The sequence below is a fragment of the Tenebrio molitor genome, chromosome 2 (genome assembly GCF_963966145.1).
Source record: "Tenebrio molitor chromosome 2, icTenMoli1.1, whole genome shotgun sequence".
In the NCBI taxonomy this organism is placed as follows: Eukaryota; Metazoa; Arthropoda; class Insecta; order Coleoptera; family Tenebrionidae; genus Tenebrio; species Tenebrio molitor.
In genome coordinates this window covers 32,788,968-32,811,174 of record NC_091047.1, presented here as the reverse complement: position 1 = coordinate 32,811,174, position 22,207 = coordinate 32,788,968, and the positions used below count along the sequence as shown (strand labels likewise).

General features: G+C 33.1%; 1 long non-coding RNA gene across 1 annotated transcript; it reads right to left on the bottom strand.

Moving 5' to 3' along the window:
• Positions 1–13,220: 13,220 nt before the first annotated feature.
• Positions 13,221–14,208, bottom strand: LOC138124494 (uncharacterized). The gene is made up of 2 exons (XR_011157168.1): positions 13,722–14,208; positions 13,221–13,659 (listed from the first exon to the last, which is right to left on the bottom strand). It is a non-coding gene; the product is annotated as an uncharacterized lncRNA (long non-coding RNA).
• Between the last annotated feature and the right edge of the window lie 7,999 nt (positions 14,209–22,207).

The following is a 22,207-nucleotide window of genomic DNA, read 5'->3' as shown; positions in this document are numbered from 1 at the left end:
TTTCTGCTTTTAATTTAATGTATGTAATAATTTTCTTGTTTATTTCATTTCATTCGTTTTGTTATTCAATATTTGTGAAGATTGACAAGTATTTAGACACATTTTATGACAAAAGACAAATTTATTTTATATTATTTTTACGGATAAAATAAAAAGATACACATTAAAAAATAATAAGATATGTATGATTGTATGTAATAGCAAAGAGCTAAAAGAAAAAACAAAACTAATTCAAAAATATTTGTGTATTCTTTTCTTCCATAAAACGACATAAAATATTCTAATCCAAAGATTTACACCGTGTAAAAATATTTCGTACAAGAAACAAAACGTAAATAACATAGAAAATACAGAATTGTCGTTACTTTCTTGTTTCATTAGTTTCATTAACAAATGAATTTTGTTTTAGAGTTCTGTTAGCGGCTGGAGGGACATTTGATGGGGGAAACTTGCGGGGTCCAAATATCCAACCAATAGCAACCACTCTTATTTACTATAGTTGGGACAACCAACAAATTACTATGCAGATATAGTAATAAAACCACCCCCTACTGCCCGCGTATTTTAAACAGCAGCTTTCAGTTGGCTTATTCAAAACGTGCGCATATTTTTGAAAGCCTGATTGTACATCACAAAAATTACTTGACGGCATTTCATTAGTTTTAACTCGCTTCTGTTTTAAAATTTACTAATATTGCTATATGACAATGTTGTAGTTGCTATGATATGAAGTTGTTGATTGGTTGCATCTATGCAAAATCAATGTTATTCAATAACAATATTGCTAAATTTTGAAACAGAATCGCACTAATATGAATATCACATTCTTATAACAATGACAGATGGCAAAGAACCTGCTTCATTGTGAAATAGGCTTCGGCGTATATCGTTCTGCGCAACTAATGCCACATCCCTTTTTTATTTTTTGTATTACTATATCTGTGCATTGGCACAACTTTAATAAATGAACCTGGTCGAACCACAGAACGGTAGAACGAAATAGCGTTGCTGCACATCCCCACCTAATGTCCCTTCACCAAGCGACTGGAGTCTACTTACATACCTACCTAACCATTTAGCTCTTAATTACTTATAATTTAATTATATCACATCAAATGTGCTTTATTTCTGTTTATTGAAAATATATTTTATTTATGGTAAGTACAGTTAATTTCAAAATTATAGAGTACACCTAATTTTCTACAGTGTGAATTGCACTTACATTTTTTGTCAATGATCAATGTCAATTCTGACAAACAAAATGCCTAATCTAACCGAAAAAGCGAAAATGCTCATTCTTTCCAAATTAGAAGAAGGATGGTCGATCCAGAGGTAGCTCAGTATTATAACATCGCGAAGAGCATCGTGCAGAGGATAAAACAGACACTATTATGGTGTTCTAAAATATCAGCGACATTTTATGTTGTCAAACTCACCTAACCTATATAAAAAATATGACGCTCAAATTTCAAAAAGGCATGTTTACATGTGGAAAAACTGTAATAAATCGACTTCTTGATTTTTGAGGTGTACTCGATAATTTTGAAATTAACTGTACATTAGTGGGCCAATTTAAAACGCGAGTGAAACGAACGCACGAGTGCCAAAAAAGGTCTAATTTATACAAGAACGAGTTGAATTTGTTCGACGAGCCTCTTAAAGGCTCCAAATCGCTTAAAGTCTTCAAAATTAGCTTGACGTTTCGTGACAAGTTGTGACATTTATCAAAATCCGTTCACACAGGAGAAAATTCTTAAATTTTGGCAGTGTCGAACAAACAAACAAAAAAAAAACAGATAAACTAACGATTCCTATTCTCAAAGCAAATATCTAAGGGCACCCTTTGCTGTTCAATTATATTCAGATTACACATAAACAAATGTCGTTCCAGTCAAACGGCGGCAAATTCAAACTTTACACTGTTCTAAACGGTTTACTTTTTCCAACGCCTACTCACCCAGGATTTCATTTGAAGGCATGATACAATAACAGGTGTTCTTTTGTGTAACTGTTATAAGTTATAACCTATAACATGTTGTGTGACAATCATTGCCATTATGCCTTTATTGTCAAATTTTATTTAATTAATGAAATGGTTCTCGGTTCATTAATCAAATACTCCTACTATGTTAGACTATGATTTAAAACAATTAAAGCAACCTTTGACAGTTCAGTTTACTAACTATTTTTTGCTGCCATATGACATATTCTGACAGGCAACATTTTCAATTTGTGGCAATATGTATAGTCCTACAGAAATTCTAGTGGAATTCGGCTTTGGTCGTAAATTTATGTTTGTCACTTGAAAAATAGAATTTTATGCTACAGCAATAATCCTACTGATAAATGCTAATGCGAGTTGTCAGTTTGGGGTTCGCAATGTTAGCTTCAGGCAGGGATGTTACAGGTAGTGGTCATTGTATTTATGACAACGGTTATTACTTGATAATAAAATCTTATTCTTCGGTTGTTGTTGTTAAATTTACAACCAAAGCCGAATTCCACTAGAGTTTCTGTAGGACTATACATATGTACTACGAAATTTTGAAGCGACATGTATTGTTCGCGAGTGTACAGTTGATGGCAAAAAATCCTTCTTATCAATTTTGATGTTACCGAGACAAGCAAAATATCAAAACTTTTCATTTCTTACGTCAGACAGAATGGCATTCCTTGTGTCAGACACGACCTATTTGAAAAACCATGCGATTAAAAGTCAGTAATGACTGATTTACATGTGTTAAAAATAGAAAAATTCAGTGCTCTTGATTTTTTGTAATCGACTGTAGCTACCATTGTATTTCAAGAGATAAAAAGTATTTCTTTTAAGTACGCTTTTTAAAATTTAAAAAACCTGAAATTTAGTTTTGAAAAACATTATTTGCTTAATGTACTCGTATTCAATACGTAAATTTTGCAATGTTGCAGAAAAAACTGAATTGTTTAGGGTAGTTTTATGTATTTTTGTGATAGAAAGATGAAATCAATTTATTTGTAGTGAATTAAAAATTTATTTTTAAGATTGTAGTAGGTACCATCGGTGGACATTAAAAGCTGGGACATCCAAAAAATTTACATTGTGTATCAAACTTTCGCTTTGTCACAAATTGTCAGATTAACTATTGTCACATTGACGTCACATCTTTACCCTGTCGATTTTCAATGTTTTTTTGTTACCTACCTGTTTTGACTACTGATTCTGTGAATAATTAGGTCCCAACTATTTAATTGGGAAAACAAACAACATCATTCAATATGAAACAAACTGAACTTTAACTTGATGGTTTTGACAAGTAAGCGTCATAAATTTTATAACATTTTCGTAAAAAACCAAATTTAACCGATAAAAATTTTGTAATTTTTGACTTTATACAATTGTCATCTTGTCCCAGCTTTTAATGTCCACTGATGGTACATATAGTCCAATTTTTACCCTTTTGAGGTGACGTTACGATTTCCTTCCTCGCTTTCTCTTTATTGAAACGACAGAAACAGAAAAAAACAAAAAAAAAGGCACGTTTATTTATTGATGGTCACTTTGAGGTTATTTTATGCTTCTGTCAATTTGACAATTTTTAATTTATTTCACTTATTACATTGATTACAAACATAACCTTTCGAAGCAATTGTCAACAAATTTGACACATTTATAGTTATTTATGATCAATTCAAATTTGTTTCTGATCCTAGCTCAAACATACGTAAAGTTACTAGATAACGACGTCATCGCAAAAGGGTAAAAATTAGACTATATCTAGTATTAAAATTTTGTCTAACTAAAATAATAATAAATATAAATAAAGCCACTCTACACACTGCATACTGGGTGCCCCAAAATTCGCGGAACAACGTAGTAGTAGGTACGTTGTTAAGTAGTCCAACTTTATTTTTTTTTCTCAAAAATTTCCTTATGTAAGGTAACAAAATTTTTATACTGGCGTTTAGACAATTAAAAGGGCTATCAAAATCAAGAAAAGAAATAGGGGGTTTCTATTTAAAAAAAACTATCGATGACGTCATTACTCGAAAACAAATGACTGCTTGGAATTTTATTTTGTATTAAAACATGTATTTTTTTTAACTAAAATTGCCCTGTCCAAAGATTTTTTTGAAAAAAAAATTGTTTAATTTTTAATGAATTTATTCCATTTTAGTCAATTTTAGTTTATAAAAATACATGTTTTAGTAGCAAAGAAAATTCCAAGCAGTCTTTTGTTTTCGAGTGATGACGTCATCGATACTTTTTTTAAATGTAAACCCCCTATTTTTTTTCTAGATTCTGATAACCCTTTCCATTGTCTAAATGACAGTATAGAAATTTTGTTATCTTACATAAGAAAATTTTTGAGAAAAAAAAAATAAATTTGGAAAAAATAAAGTTTATATGTAACTAAAGTTACCAGATTTGATTATGCAGGTCAAAAACAAACACACTAGGTATAAATCTTTGGCAGTAGGAAAGTAGACATAAATATTTTTTCTCGTTACTGTTTGAAATTGCTTTTTAATTTTTTCTTCCTTTTTTGTATTTTTCCGATCAATTATAACGGGTGTATTATGAAAAATCTTTGGTGCTATAACTTCTTTATTTTTTATCCAATTTTAATACATGATACGTCAAACAAAATCGTTTTAGAAACGACATGCTATGATTTTTTTTTTGACATTATGTATATTTTTTGACAGACCGCAGCTAACTTTGTTTTTTTAAGTGGCACTGTATATTTTTATCTTTATTCTCATAGATGTTTATCTTCTGAATACACAAACATTAAAATAAAAAATCAAAAATTTGTTTTTAATAAAAATCAAGTAACCATAACATTACTATAGCAAATGTTCGAAATTACCTCCATTCTCTCTAAGGCGCATTCGACACCTTCCACTGGCGCCCATTGCGGCGTTTAATAAAAATTGTGGTGGTATTTGTTCACATAGCACATACTGCTACGATTCTTCTTAATAAATTATCTCTTGTTATCGGCCGGTGTCAAATAGACATTGTTTTGAATGTCCATAGCTCTCTTAGTCACTTTGCACTTTTATTACTGTTTAATGTGACTGACTGATTAAAAAAAAAATATACATTATTTTTTAATTTCTTCTTTTTGTTTCTATGCATGAGCATGGTTGTTTACATTTTCATATTCAAAATAAAAATCTCTATAAAACTGAGCAAAAAAAGTTAATAGTGCAATTTGAAAAAAAAAAGTTGACTATCATCTGTCAAAAACAGAACTCAAGAACAAATATTGGATCAATTCAAATTGTAGCGATTTTGTTTGACATATCATTTATTAAAATTGTATGAAAAATAAGGAAGTTACAGCACCAAAGATTTTTAAAGTATGCACTGGACCACGTTAAATCTTAGATAAATCGTAAACAACTATTTACGGGTTGTGGTTGTGTTGGTGTCTACCGTCCGGTAACCAAACAGCCGGCCTGAATACCGCTCGGTCCTTAGCGAGAATTAGCACACGGCCGCAAGACGACGAATCCACACAAGACCAGTCATAGGTTTCAACGAAAACAATGCCCCACCACCAGGTGATATGTGTAATGAGAGAGAGAGACAGCTAACAGGCGATATCCTGCAGGGCTCGAATAGGAAAAGACGAGGGACCGTGAGCGTTCAACGGCCCAATATCGGCTCTCGCCGAGCCACCTAATGTGACGAATATGTTTATTGTCGACGTATGTACGTGATTGCTCGAACTACTGTTATGTCTCTATTGTCTTCGGTTTACGATCGGAGAGATCGCCCAGATTGGTACCGACGATGGTGACACTTGCCGGGATCGTACACACGTAAAAAAAATTACGACGCACCTCCGATGCACACGTAGATGTTAATTGCATCATTTGGGGTCGTAAAAACGAACAAAGTTTTCAGATGAAGCGAGGAGGGTAATTTTAAAATTTGACACCCGTTGCTGTTGGGACCTTAAAGGGTCAGTGATTCAATGAATAAATTACTGTCACGCTGTAGCTGATATTTAAATAAAAATGACAATTAAAAAAAACTTCAGGTTTGAGTTCTTCTGGAGTACACTAAATTTATAAGATTTTATTGACAGATCAGAACTTTAAATAGTTGAAGAGAGATAATAAGTTCAGGAAGGTTTAGGATAGAATTACATAATATGCTGTCACGTGTTAGCACATAATTATGTGAGAATGTAGTATTTTACCATTCATATTTTGACTTATTGAAAAAATTAAATTCGTATGTAGATTTACAACATTTCCTTTGCTGTGGTTATTAAATAGTTAATTATAGAGTGGTAAGATTGTAGTTAAACGTTATTAACAAAAGTACATAGGTATTTTTTTTTACCTAATTAAAAGTGTGTAGGTATAGTTTATTTTAGAACATATCGAGTGTTCAATAGAAAAGTTCATTAGGTAGCCTTTGAATTTTTCACAACATTGTGCAGTAGGTAGGTATGTCTTGGAAGATCAATAATAAAAGTTAGGTTAGGGCCACGTTAAGTGACATTTTTGAATAAATTTATTTTATATTATTATTATTATTATTATTATTATTATTATTATTAATTTCATGCTCAACAGGAAAATCCCAATTAAAGAGCACGTATAATTCGACCTATACAAATTAAATATCCGACAAATCCAACGATTTTAACACTTCAATGCTACAGGAGAACAGATCAACAAGATCACCGACAGAGTTGGAAATATTGAGCATGTTGTTCAAAGGAGAAAATTTAAGAAAATCCGTTCTCGGAGTTGATAAATAGAATAAGTTTTTACTACGAGTAGTAATAGAATGCTTACCAACACAAAAATTAATCTGACTGAGCAGAGAACAGCAGTCAATCAAGTTATGAACGATTTTGTACAAGAACAATAAATTCATTAATTTATTGCGTTCAGATAAGGTTTTAAACGAGAAACGTTCTAATAAAATGGTCTGTGAATATCCAATAGGAGGATAGCGTCCATCCTCTCTGAAACACAAGTATTTTAAGAATCTACGCTGCAAATGTTCAATACTAGCAATGTGAACAGCATGATGAGGAAACCAAACAATCGACGCATATTCAAGTTTACTTCTGACAAATGATTGAAATAAGTATATTAATGTGGAGATATTAGAGAAATCTCTGGTATTCCTAATAATATAGCCATAGGTCTTCCAGGATTTTTTTATAACAGAGTTGATGTGGCCTGTAAAAGACAGCTTATTATCAAACAGCACTCCCAAGTCAGAAACCAATTCAGGTCTCTCCAAAACAGCACCATCAATATTATAATCAAATTCAATCTTTTGTTTTTTATTACTAAGAGTCATTACAATACATTTGGTTATATTTAACTGAAGGCTATTTCGTATGCACCAAGTGGAGATTAAATCAATATTATCCTGCAACCTGACACAATCACCAAATTCTTTAATAGACGTAAAAATCTTCATGTCATCTGCGTACAGCAAACAGGATACTGAAAGATCCTCAATTATGTCATTAATAAAAATATTGAAGAGTAGCGGTCCCAACACAGATCCTTGAGGCACACCAGAGGAGCAATCAAAAACATTAGAGTGGTGTCCATGAACACTAACAAACTGTTTACGACCACTCAGGTAAGAATACAAAAAATTTACAAAGTTAGAAGAGCAACCCAATGTCTCCAGCTTTCTGACAAGGATTTCATGGTCCAGCCTATCAAAAGCTTTTGAAAAATCAGTATATATCACATCAGTTTGGAGGCCCAGATCCATTGAATTAGCTACATACTGTGTGAAAGTACATAAATTGGATATCGTTGACCTACCTCTCACAAAGCCATGTTGTGACTCTGAGATATAACTTTTAAAATGAAAAGACAAGGTATCTGATATTATGAATTCAAATACTTTAGAAAAATTGCTGCAGATCGAAACAGGCCGATAATTTTCAATGCAACTGCGATCACCCTTCTTAAAAACCGGCACAACCCTTGCAGTTTTCCAAATTGCAGGAAACGCATTAGTCTTCAAACACAAGTTGAAAATCACTACCAAAGGAGAAACGAAAACCTCAACACATTCACGGATTAGAAATGATGGGATCATATCAGGACCAGCTGTGAATTTCAACTTAAGTTTGGATATTGCATTCAAAACATCTTGTTCGTTAACAGCATTTAAGAAGAAATTACAAGATGTACTCCATTCTTCAACAGATGACTCTATGACTGAAGCTTTTTCGCAATAAGCAGACTCAAAATAATTAGCAAAAGCTCCCGTAATCTCATCAGCGCCAGAAACTTCCGCTCCAGAAAAAGTCATATTAAGAGGAATACCAGTACCGTTCTGTTTGAATTTGACGAACTGCCAGAACTTATTAGGATCTCTCTTTATGTCAGCCTCAGCTTTAGCAACGTATTGATCATACTGCCTTTTAATATCACCTTTAATATCTCGACGTAACATTCTATATTTCTCCAGATCACACAGTTTGCCAGATACCCTAAATTTCTTCAATATTCTGTGTTTCAACTTAATTTTCTTAATAAGCTCATACGAAAACCAAGGCGGATAATTATGCCTACGTTTTTTTTTCTTTGGAACAATTAAGTCAAACAGCTCAAATAACTTATTGTAGAAACCATGACATGCCAAATCGACATCCTCATAGCTCTCAAGAAAAGACCAATCTATAAGAAGAAGTTCGTTACGCACCATCTCCATATCAATTGCCCTAAAATTAAAATTATCACCATCATCAACACCATAAATGAACTTCCTTATCTTGATTCTAACGTCAATGGATACCAAAAGAGATGGATGATGAGGATCCTCAGGGACAAGACCCTCCTCACCCCTGGTCACACTACAATGTAAATTCGACAGAACCAAATCGAGTAGCCGATCATTATCATTAGTAATAGAGTTATGCTGCTGAATAGATAACTCACTTAAAATATGAAAAATCGGAACTGCATTACCCCGAAGTTGATCTAAATTCAAAAAGGTAATGTATTCAGTGACATTAAAATCACCCAAGAAAATTATTTTAGAACCATGCAGAAACCGCAAGGAAAGGAAAGCATAAGAAAATTCATGATATCTATGCAAAGTCAGACCAGGAGGAATATATACAAGACAAATGTAGATAGTGGAGTTGACATTATGAACCTTAACACAAATGAAATCAATTTCCGGTAGATTATCAAAGGCTAAATCTACATCCATCAGCTTCACTGACAATGTAGATCTAACAGCCAGAGCAACGCCACCACCTCTGGACTGATGAGTTCTACTAAAATTACGATCCTTTCTGAACACAATATAATCAGAGGAAAACAATTCGGTAGATAATACATCGTCTTTTAACCATGTTTCCGTCACAGCAACCACGTCAACATCAAGAACAGATACAGCATTATAAAATTGCACCAATTTGGTGTTAAGGCCACGTACATTTTGATAAAATATTGAAAAAGTGTCAATTATTTTATCACACTGATTGGAAGAAAGATTAGTTAGTCACTTATTAGAGCTATCACCAGCCACAGAGTGCTGTCCATCAGAAATTTTGCTCACAGGCAGCTCAGTTGTGATGCCAAACAGATTTTCTTTGAACTTCGCCGTGGCAAGTTTGAAAGCAAAACATTTCTCATGCTCAAATGTTGCATGATTACAGTCAATATCTAATTATATGCATATAATGTGAGTTCCAGGTTATCAAAAAGGTTTATAATTAGAGCAGGACATGCTACATGTTTGGTAACACTGAATACAGAACCTCTTAATTTGATGAAAGTCGCAGCGATGTGTAATTTCTAAAATTTTAAGTTAGATGTGTTTTCTATGTTGGAAGCATAAGCACACCAAGACATTATTGCCTACGACAAGCCAATTGCAAAGATGTAATCTTCTTGGATGATCTGCTGACTTCAATTCCTGCACTGCTGTGACACGGTAGGGATAAAGATGTAAATTCTTGTCTAACATGTGTGCTGCGTTCCAACAGAGATGGAGATTGTGTGAATATATAGTTGCTATAGTTTGGTTCTAATAAGTTTGTTGTAAAGAATGTGGAGGGCGAAAAAATTTGAAATATCCCAAGGGAGTTATGAATTGTTTTTCATAATGTGTTTCTATGACGAAAAGAAACAATATTACTAAAAAATAACAGTAAATTATACACCAAGGTGGAGAAGTTCATGATTATAGCCAGAGCGCCAAGATTACATCCCGAGGCGAGAAGGCTATAAGGGACTTCTCCACCGTGGTTTATATACTATTTTTTTCACTATTAGATACGTTAAAACCCTTTCTGCTAATAATTATTAATTAAATTATTTTGTCTGATGCGACGATCCGAGTTCTCATTTTTCAACGGTTGCATGAAAATCGTCTACGTTAACCAATGAAATCAACGAAAATCTTTCGTTGCTAGGTGACGGCTGTTCATTATTGACCTTGGTTAATAATAAAAAAAATATTAACCGTGGGAGAGAAATTCTATTTCTGGGTTCGGTTCGAGAGTCAATAATGACGCCTTCTGAGACTAGTAGCGAAAAAAGTAAATGGATTTGCCTTCTGAGACTAGTAGTGAAAAAAGGAAATGAATTTACTATAGGGCCTTATAAGTTATTTGTTGCTTAGTTACGACCAGGTTTAATGTATGTATTTGCAAATAACTTTTGACTGATTGGTATAAATTAATCAAATTATTATTCATCCAAAAATACATTAAACTAATCGAACATTAAACGTTGAGGGCACCAGGGGTGCTACGTTTTTCAGAATAAAAATCTCTATCAGAATTACTAAAAAAGTATATGTTCCTATTTGTATGTGTATGTGTAGGTAAATGTGAAATTTTTGAAAGTTTGAATTTATTGGTTTTACATAATTGACCTTTTTTCGCTAATTAAATTGAATACTTAATACATTTTAGTTTTTCTACTTCTAAATGTAAATTTGCAAATTGCACGTGAAAATTTTGAAAAATAATTTCAAAGCATTCCCCTACACCGTTACAATTCCTATCCACTTCGCTTTACTCATTTAAATCGTGCATTAATCCTCTTATGTTTTCATCCCCCATTAGCCGATTTGTTACAGACCGACCCTGTAACAACCCCGATTATATCGGTGGCTCGCCCCGAGGTGGTCTGCCCTTCCGACTTCGCGATTGTTTGCATTGACTGCACAGCCTCAACCCTCGCTCTACTATCCCCCGGCTTATGCTCCACTTAATTTGACCTTATTATACCCATAGAAGAGGGTGTCAAGTGATGTATTACCCGTACTGAATAGGAGATGGGCTTTCCAGGCACCGCAGATCTGCATTGTGTACGGAATTGAGGGGCAACACGCGTAATAGCTCCCAAAACAAACTATCATCTTGTTGTTTGGTGTCGACGGCAACCGATTTGTACACAAATTGATGGGGTGGCGGAGGGTGAAGATTGTATTGTACCGAAGTTGATTCCGAACGAGGTAAAGTAATCACTTATTTGAAAAACTGGTATATCGCAAGTCCAAAAACGCTAAAGAATAAAAGAATTACAGTGCATAATGATAATGTGGAGCAAGAAGTTTTGAATTATTTTTGAGTTATTTTGAGTGTTTTAAGATTTCAATCTGACAACGATTGAGTGTTATTTTTGATCTAATTTTGGTTTTACAGGTAGTGATTAGCAGTATCACTGAAGTAAATATTTGTCAATAACATTTAATCCAGGAAGTTTTAGTTATTTTTAAAAAATAAATGTTGATAAGCATGATAAGGTGATTATCGCATAATTTAGTTAACTTCGGCAAAAATTTCATGTAACCACGACCTAAGCTAACTTTCAAATAATTTTTAGTACAGTACCTATTCGATTGAAAAGAGCAACAAATAACTCCTTTTTAAATCAATATTAATACGGGTAGGTATCTAACACTTTTAAGCGTTTATTTTGATTCGTCCGCGTCATTAGTTCATTACCAAGGTACATGATTTATTTCGAATTTAATATGGTTTCATAATTTACTAAAAAAAAAATATGTTTTTGTATAAATTAATTTGGAAATTACTAGTAAGGTCTTCTAAGAATTGAAATTCGGTCCTAATTAAAACATAAGTTATGTGAAATAAGAATGATTTGTAAAAAAAATGATGGTTCTTGCCGATTAATATGTAGGTTAAAAATTTTGTAAATTCGTTATGCGAATATCAAATGAAGAATTTTGACTTTGTCTACCTGATTTTCGTGCTTATTCTAAACGAGTTCTTGGCACAAGATCAGATACTATTATTTTACGAGTAGCTTTACTTCATAACAAACAATAAATAAATAAAAATTTTGTTGTCTTGTATTATTAAAATTTTAAAAATTTAGTGACCTTTTAATTATTATTGGTTTTACTATTTAACACAGATGTCAAGAAATTTGCAGATTAGTTACAAAGATATTACGAAACTGTTGATATAAAAAGAGTTTTTGAAGCATTTTTGTTGGCCTTCATTTATAAAATTTTTAATTAACACTAATTATTAACAAATACTCGTAAGTAGTTATTTTTATATTAAGTGCGTGGAGTGAGTGTTTTTTCTGCATGAATAGTTATTTACATTAGAGTACGGGATGTGAATTTTCCGGCACGACAACTGGTTTCGGGCACGATGGCGCAGCCGAGTGCCTGATTAGTTGGAGGGCCGGAAAATACGTCCCGTACGACATTTGTATTAGACTTTTCGGCTGACCAAAATATTAAATCTTTTAAAAATCAAGACTAATTTTATTGTAGAATTTGACATCGTCAATAAAGAATCGAATGCTGTGGAATCAATTCCTTGACGACCGTGACCGCTCATTTGTTTTTTTCCTAACAAATTATTTGCCGGCTAAATTTTCACGGTCGTGCTTCAAAATTTGATTTTGGTGTATTAATCGAGTGAAAAAAATGTCTAGTATATAATATAGAGTGAGTTAAATGTGACAACAGAGGCAGTACAACTAGTGGCAGGACTAAATTCTGAATTATTACCACAAAAATCGAAACAACGTTACATAGGACAATTTCTTCTCACGAAAATATGTAATAACTATTCTTTAATTCACAAATTTTTAATAAACCATATTTTATTACAGACAGTTTTATTAATAGGTGTTTGTGGTGTCTGTCTCCGAAAGGAGTTATATACTCTGAAAATGAAAAATGTTAAGAGAAGATATTATATTGATAACTGACACAAAAACCAATATTTGTAGATCATTTGCCATTACCAATCCAAACTGGGTTGAAACTGTGAAGAAATATATGGAAGTCAGGTTAAATTGGTATTAATAAAATTGACAAATATTTGAACCTTGATTGCCCTATGGACACAAGATTGAAGTTCCTAAAATGATTCGTGATGACTGATGACCTTCCTTCAACATCAAAAACAAAATGTACTGTGTTGCAGCTACAGCTCAAACAATGGTGAGTTGTGTCACAAACTTCGATACAGTGCTTTAATCTACTTGAATTTTTAGCACTTGCTACCAATATAACTATGTACCAGCAGACAATTCCATCACCAGTACCGTAAGAGAAGCACCAGTACAACATATTGACATTCAACCCAGAAGTAATAAAGCTGACAGTTACCAAATTGTTTCTGCATTGTTCTCTAAAGGGGAGAATTGTAACAATAATGTTTACAACTGTAATTTTACAAAATAAATTATGTTAATAATGCAAATTATTAAAATGTCTTGTACTTAACCACTACTTCCTGGTGAAAACGAATCATCTTTCTTCAGGTGAATACAAGATTTTGGGGTTAGAATGTTTTGTATATTTTTATTTTCCAGTTGCACTTTAGCAGTAACAGCTAGTACTGGATAAAGTAGGTACACAAAACCATATATCAACTTCTGTGGTTTAGTTTTATTATGCAATTTTGCAGATATTTATGAAATACCTGACAATTGTCAAACTTTTTGACATATAAAGCTGCCAACCCAATAGGTTGTATTTTCCCTGTTACGATTATTTTCTTTTTCCATCGATATAAATTAAACAAACACATTTATCGGAAAAATTATACAGGGAAATGTGTTTTTTACACTAAATTAAAGTAACGTATGGACACTTTAATTTTAAAGTAACTGTGAAAAGAATAAATCAACGGTGTCCGCACATTTTTCCCGTACTCCACTAGATTTTTCCCACATTCCACTAGAAATTTTTGACATTGTACGGGAAATCGCACCTCCTTGACCTAAAGTGTAAGGTAACGCTATATTTCCCAGATTGGGAGGCCGAAAAAGTTCTTTTACGCCGAGACGGAGATCGAGGCAGTAAAGCCTTTGAATGCACAGAAAACATCTTCACGCTCGAAATATACACAATATTTTTTCTATAATTGCTTTCAGAACTAAATTTTAAAATTCAAATTTTTGAAGGAAATCTGAAGTATCAACGCAGTGACCATGTTGCTAGGTAACTAATAAAAAACAGTGCGTGAAGTGAAAAACAGAAAAGATTAAGTGTGTGAAATCGCATTTCACACACTGTTATGTATGGTTTCTATGGTTTCGATCTTACTAACAATGTTTAAAAAAAATACATGTAAGAAAATGACCCACTTCATGAATGGATAACTATGCGTGAATATCAGCTTTTTGAATCAATTATAAAAAAAATTATTAGACAACATACAAAACCAAATATTTTGGTAAAAAATATACGCTTATACAGCGTTATTAATTATTGTATGTGTTTGTAACATCATAGTTGGGTGTGCGCTGTGATGTAGATGCGCTGCTACGCTAACTAGATGTTAGAAACATTTATAATAAACACTTCTAATTAAATAAAATTGGCGAAATTTTATATACCTGACTAATTATTGATAAGGTATATTTGAGAATTTTTTAAAAAATTTTTGTTAATAAATAAGGCCGAAACAGTTTTATTAGTTTTCTGAAATTAACTGTTAATTTACCTATAAAGTTTTTACACTAAATGAATCTGTAGGTATCTGCTAGCCCATCAAACCCTGGTGGCACAATTACAAATTTTGACTTGGTTAGCTAAATAATTCGCTTTTTTATTTAAACGTAAACCAGACGGGTGATTTAGGGCACAATGGTATAATTTCCCAACAAAGGTATAGCCGACCGTTTTAAACCTTTTTGCCATAAAATTGACAGTTTCCATTGTCACCTAAATTTACGACAGCACAAGTAGCAGGTCATAAATAAAAATGATTTTGAAAGTTGAAATGTAAAACTGCGTTTAATTCAAAATCTAATTGGTATTTTTTTCCGTAGATTTCGTAAATAATTATAGGAAGTGAATCTGGGTAGGTTAGTATAAAAATCAGAATTTGACTTTTTGGTTGAAATTTACATTTTAATTTTTTTTGGCTTTGTTTGTAAGTGAAAAATTATCAAAAAGTTATGAAATGTACCTTACCAATAGCCAGGTAAGTCTGAAAAATTTCGACAATTTTATTTAATTAGAAGTCGCGATTTCTCGCGTGCGCGTATACGATGCCCCACCCGGTATATTTTTTTAAACAAACATGATAACGGCTCTTTTCAATTATCGTTCTGATTTGGTCTTATGGTCAGTTGAATAAGATTTAGACTTAATTAATAATAAAACAATAGAAATTTTGAGTGCGAATTTATAAAATTTTGAAATTTGAAAATTTCTTATTTTCGTCTAGGTATAGATATGTTTTTTCCTGGCTGAATTTTATTTTTGATATCGTCGAATCTTATATATGTATATCGTGTTTTGTAATTGGAGATGTTCGGATCTGAATCCACCTGGAAATTATATAAATAAAGTCGTCCAGATTTGTTGCAATAGAGAGATCATCTACTTTTGTTGGTCAACATTTTCCATATTAACCAGAAATAGACACCACTGTACACAGATAAGAGAGATAAAGTTCCATCAATATGAGCGATAGAGCCAGAAATCAGTGTAAATTACATAATTAATTGGATCCAATTAATACGCCGCAACATGAGAATTCTTTGATATTATTGATTAGCCATAAAACGAATTAATGTCATCAGTAGTTGCTCAACCTATGTCAAGATTAATGCCAGCGACACCTCCTCCATTCCACCACAAAATCGATAAGAGACCACTCTTAATGGAAAACTTGCACAATATACTCGTACATACCTAATCGTCCAATAGCGGATTAAAAAGTGAACGTCCAATGCACAATTTCAGCATATTCGAAGTGAAAGCTCCTCTAATTACGCCACTCAAATAAGCATCCATTAATTACCAAGCAATTTGGGTAATTACAATACTGACTCCCAAACAAATCTCTTTCGTCTCGCTTCCACCTAACGCATTTTTACCCGAGCTAGACGAGAATCGAACATATTTACCATAATTATTTCCATAAAGAATGCGTCGAGAGGAACGTTTTCTGACGCACGCATCCGATAATCGACCGTCTGTAGCCAGAAGAAAGATGGCCGTGGAGATACCACGAAGGAAGAAACCATTAGGTGTGCGCTACCGGATTTATCGATGTTTTGAACAGCCGGACACCCATCACAAGCCCATTGGAATTTCACGGGGTGTAGATCTGGATGCATTAACGGGTCGTCAAAGGGATTAAGTTGTCGGTAATGGGGTGGTCGCTGGTCAAAGGGCCGGACAAGGGTCACGGTACTCGTGTCTTGTCTGATTTACGACGAGGTCGGTGGTCACCAATGGCACCAAGGGTGCAAAGTTAATCTACAAGGCAACAGTGATTTATGGCGAATGACAAAAAGGAGAAAGTTGGGTTATACCTAATGTTCGTCTCATTCATTTTTTTTTTAGAAAATTAAATTTAGCTGCACTTGATGCTGTAAATTGTAAATACTACAGAGTACATTTCGTTAAGTTTAAATAAAAAAATTATTATTAAAATATACAGGACGATAAAAAAAATCTTTTAATTTTGTTAAATATAGTTGAGAATTACCGAATAATACGAGTCTAAATGACGTAAAATTTAACACAACTCAGAATGTCAAAATCTCTGACTGCGTCCGGTTTTTCTGGAAATGATACCAACTCAATTGTTTACAATGATTGTTGGATAAGTACCAAACCAAATTTAATTTTTTTATGAAATCTTTATGAATATTTTTAAATGTGTGTTTTAGAGTTAGGGAAGCCGAAATAGTATATTATTATACAAGTTTAATAATAATAAGACGCTTTATTATCACATGAGTGTGTTTAAAGCACGACGAGCGTAGCGATGATTTATCAAGAATGTGCTAATACGTCTTATTAAACGAGTGTAATATACTATTTTTAGCTTTTATTATAACTTTTATTACCCAAAACAGTTTAATAATATGATTAATTATTAAACTGTTTTCGATATAATAATGAGCCCATTAGCAACGCAAAGTAGACAAATACATATATGTTTTCTATAAAAAAAATTGATATTCACGCATAGTTATCCATGCGTGAAGTGGCTCATTTTCTTACGCGTATTGTTAGTACTATAGTAACTATAGAAATAATATAATAATATAGCTGTTCCAAATTCACATAATATAACACAGACATATAACACAAAAATTAATAAATATTTAGAGCTCTCCGTTGCTATGAGAAATCTTTGGTGTTTAGAAAAAATTTCGATTTTACCACTTGTAATTTCAGCAACGGGAATACCTAGTACCGCAATCTCTTTTTAAAAATTTAAAAATTCTGGATTTAGGTAACACATTGGTATACCAATAGTTGAAATTCAAAAAGGTATATTATTATATTCATGTCACCTCGTGAGGAAGTTCCTTAACATTGACACAGAACATAATAAAACACAACATTCAAAATGTGGAGGCGAGACGCCGGTAATTATGTTGATTAGCACTGCACTATTACTTGATAGTAATATCCGTAATAGTGTATGTACTCCGGCAAAATTGCCGTGCCGCCGGGTGGTGGAGGGTTCAGATACATAACAGTGTGTGAAATGCGATTTCACGCACATAACCTTTTCTGTTTTTCACTTCACGCACTGTTTTTTTATTAGTTACCTAGCAACATGGTCACTGGTTGATATACAAAAATTTAGTTTTGAAAGCAATTATAGAAAAAATATTGTTTATATTTCGTGTGTGAAGATGTTTTTTGTGCTTTCAAAGGCTTTTACTGCCTCGACCTGCGTCTCGGCTTAAAAGACCTTTTCATGCGCAAACACTCTCTTCAGGCACTTAATATAAAAATAACTATTTCTTTACCTTTCAGTTTAGGTTTAGGATTGAGGTATCCAGCTGCGATTTACCTTTTTTTATATTTTTTACTTTAAAATTAAAGTGTTCAGACGTTACTTTAATTTTGTGTAAAATAGTTATTTTTGATTTTAGATTGCGAAATGTATTGTATTAAAGAATGGGTTTTTTTTTTGCGAGCAAAAAACATTCCAGAATGTAAAAGAATTTCGCAATCCAGTACCTATCAAAAAACGTTTATTTCGAAAAATGCACAGCTCCATATTAGCGGAAACTCAAAGGAAATTTTATCTACAATTATCTCTGGTATGCTCTGGCCAACTAAACTGATCGAAAAAAGTTAGGGATATTGCTAAATATTTAAGTTGACTTTAGTAAAATGCATCAGTAAGTTTTTTTAAGAACAATTATTGAAATGTAGATATTGTTAATAAACGTTTTCACACATATAATGAGTTTTGACTTATGTCAAACTTTTTCTCTTCTTGGGATACGTTATAAATTATAATATCAATATTCCTAACTTTTTTCGATCAGTTTAATTATGATAGCAACCGTCAAACAAACGTTATAATTTTGTAAGGTTTGGTTGCGATTTTGTGAGAATTACTGTTTAATAAAAGAAAGAAGAAAAAACAAAAATGAGTTCCGAAAGTGATGAAGATGATCTGCTCTAGACAATATGAATCTGCTTACAAGGATTTCATGAATTGGTGTGGCTCTAAGAAATTAAAGAACGTGTCTGATATAAAGCTAAGAAATTGTGACTTCTTCTTTAGTCAAAAATTGCTGAACGTAAAAGTCTTTTTTGTTCTAGATTATAAAAGAGTTTTACATCCAGTGAACAAAAAACAGTCACTTTGACAACCGCTTTAGGTCAAGTAAATGTCAAATTTTTTTATTAATTTTGGAAAAAACAAAATTATATGTATTATTTTTCCGATAATAGTTATTTATTTAACGAGTTCGCATGTAATTTTAGGTTTTTTTGGCATTAGTGGACCAGTTTAAAACTCGAGTGAAACGAGAGTTTTAAAGGTCCACGAGTGCCAAAAAAAGCCCAAACTACACAAGAACGAGTTGAATACAACGTTTTTTTGTTCGACGAGCCCCTTAAAGGCTCCAAATCGCTAAAAATCTTTAAAATTAGCTTGACGTTTCGTTGTCAAATTGTCAAATTTATCAAAATCCGTTCACACAGGAGAAAATTCTCAAATTCTGACAGTGTCGAACAAAAAATGTTTTTTTTTAAATTTTTATTTATTTAATCTTAATCATAATCATAATAGGGAAAATACAACCTATCGGTCTGGCAACTCTGTATGTCAAAAACTTTGACATTTGTTATTTCATAAAAATTTGCAAAAGTGCAAAATAAAACAGTTGGTCAGCCTCAGCCGAAAAGTCTAATACGAGTACAAATGTCGTAGAGTAGACGCTCCAATTAAACCTAGTTTTCGCGCTGTAAAATACCCCTACCGTACTCTAATGTAAATAACTATTTGAAATAAATATTAATTTTTAAGGCAATAATTTTCTTTGGTAATAAAAGATTTGATAACGTTTCATAAATCTTCTGTTATAAGGCTACGAAAAAATATTAAATTTATTTTTTTTATAAAAGCTTCTGAACGAACTACTTTCAAAACTAAGTATGTACCTACACAAAAATGCCCACTAAAGCATGCACAGTAAGAATAATACCCGTAATACTGCAACGACCTTGCAAAATGTCGTCTCAGAATCACCAATTTGATCGGCCTAAATCCCTGCATGTCATTACATCTGTCAATCCGGTAGGGAAAACGCACTCTAACCTTAACGATACAATTTCCCCCGGAGCCGTACTTTCCACGGCATTAAGACATCATTATCTAAATTGGCGTATTAGTCTCGCAAGGATTTTATCTCGTCAATTTCCAAATTAGTCTCCGTATTTTTTTCTACTTTTCATCCGTCATTTCTGGAAATTATGTCATTACGCGTAATTGCCCCCAGAAATCCGTAGGTACGTGAAGGTGTTGGCTCGAACATTACCATCGGTAAAAGTACGCAATTAAGGCGGAAAATGGTGGTTAATCGCTGTTATCGCACAGAAATTTCTACACCGACGAGCGACAGTAAGGCTCACGGTCATCTCGCCGCCATTTCTCAGAACCCGCGACTTTTCCACGGGATGGGGCACTCTCGCCGAATTTGTGGATCATTACGAGTGACCCCTGGTCATGGGAGAACGCGACGAGACGGTGTTGTGGACGAATTTGGAGCAAGTGTCGTCGACGAACAGGTTTCGTTTTGAATAATGGGTACTTCTGACAACGGGGATTTGGGCCGTGGAGATTTTTCTCAGCGAGTCTAATGTAACATGTAACGTTTTAATGAGTTTTACTGCTTCTCGGAAGCGTAATTACGAAAGTGGTGGAAGAGTGCCGAGATTAATAATTCATCGACGTAATCTGGAAGTTAACACGTTCACGCATTTATGAATTATTTATTTCGCAAAAATGAGAAAATCGATCTGCTTTCGATGGTTTCCCCAAATATTTTGAAAAAAGTTTGGAATGAAAAACATGAAATTTTTTTCACTGAAATTCACTTACGAGCAAACTATTTCCACAGTAAACAGAATGATGCTCTCAAAGAAGACTATATATGTACGAGTATAGTAGGTAAACACAAGGTAGGATAGTGCCATATACAAGGTGACTTTGAAAGTTGTGCAGGTATTTTAACCAGTGGTAGAAGTCCAGAATAAGTAACGATTGAGCCAATAATGTCTTATACAAATATTGATATTTAGAGAAAAAGGGGCTAAAAGTTTTCTGAAAAAAATTTGGGAGCAACTGAATTTTAATAAAAAAAAATGGGTAAAAAAAAATCATAGTTGACTTTTTGTTGTCATTTAATTCAAATTTAAGTCACTTTGACAAGAACTTTAATTTTAATCTCAATTTAAATGACAAGTGGCTTTCACCAACCTGGAGAAAACCGATATGGTTTGTATCTATGGTGAAGCCCGTCGACATTCAGAGCTAGAGCACGGTAAATCCACGGTGAAAGATTTCCTCAAAAGATACTTCTCAATGCACGAACCTTTGTAAACGTTGTGCAGTATCTTCGTGATTTTGGACGTTTCGAAATGAATAAGCGCGATCTTGGCTGCCAACGAGAAGATCGTATTTTAGTTGCAGAAGAAGAAATTCTGCACCAAACTGAAAACCAGCCACGAACAAGTATTCAGCGTCTTGCAACTCACCTGGGAGTTTCTCAGTTTGCGAATTCAAAACGCCGCTCAGGAAATTCGTCAAAACACAGGCATTCTGAATCGAGTTCGGATTTCTTGGACACGTGGTGTTGCAGCTTGCTTTGTAAACGAGGGCAGACATTTTGAGCAACTTCTTCTTTTACGTCTCAGATTAATAAAATACCTGCCGACCTTTCAAAATCAGACTGTACCGGGTGTCCCATCACTTATGTCAAGTAGGAAAATGACTTTAAAACTACTTTATATTTATATGAAGGCATTATAGATATAAATACTGTTCACCGCCACAAAAATTGGGTATTACTTTTTTGTTAAAACTAATTAGGTACCTACTTAGGTACAGCAGGCAAAAAAACAATCACTTTAAAAATTAAATTTGGTCGATACAGTTCAAATTTAGTATACGTTATGAAAAAATGATAGAGAAATAAAATCCGCGATTACAATTTAATTAAAATTCTTTGATGTAAAGATATTTGGTTAATTTAATTAGGGTCCTTCTACTTTATGAAAATTTAAGGCAGACAAACTTAAGTTTGTGGTTGTTACTCTTGTCCGCAATTTATGGTACTAAGACCATTCAAGGGTTCCAGTGGTATAGTATTTTTATGCCGAATAGAAATAGTGACTAAAATCATAAATCACAACAACAAAGAAACAGATCTTAAAGCACCCCATCCGGTAATTTATGGTGGGGTGTTAAATAACCTCAGCCAAATATTT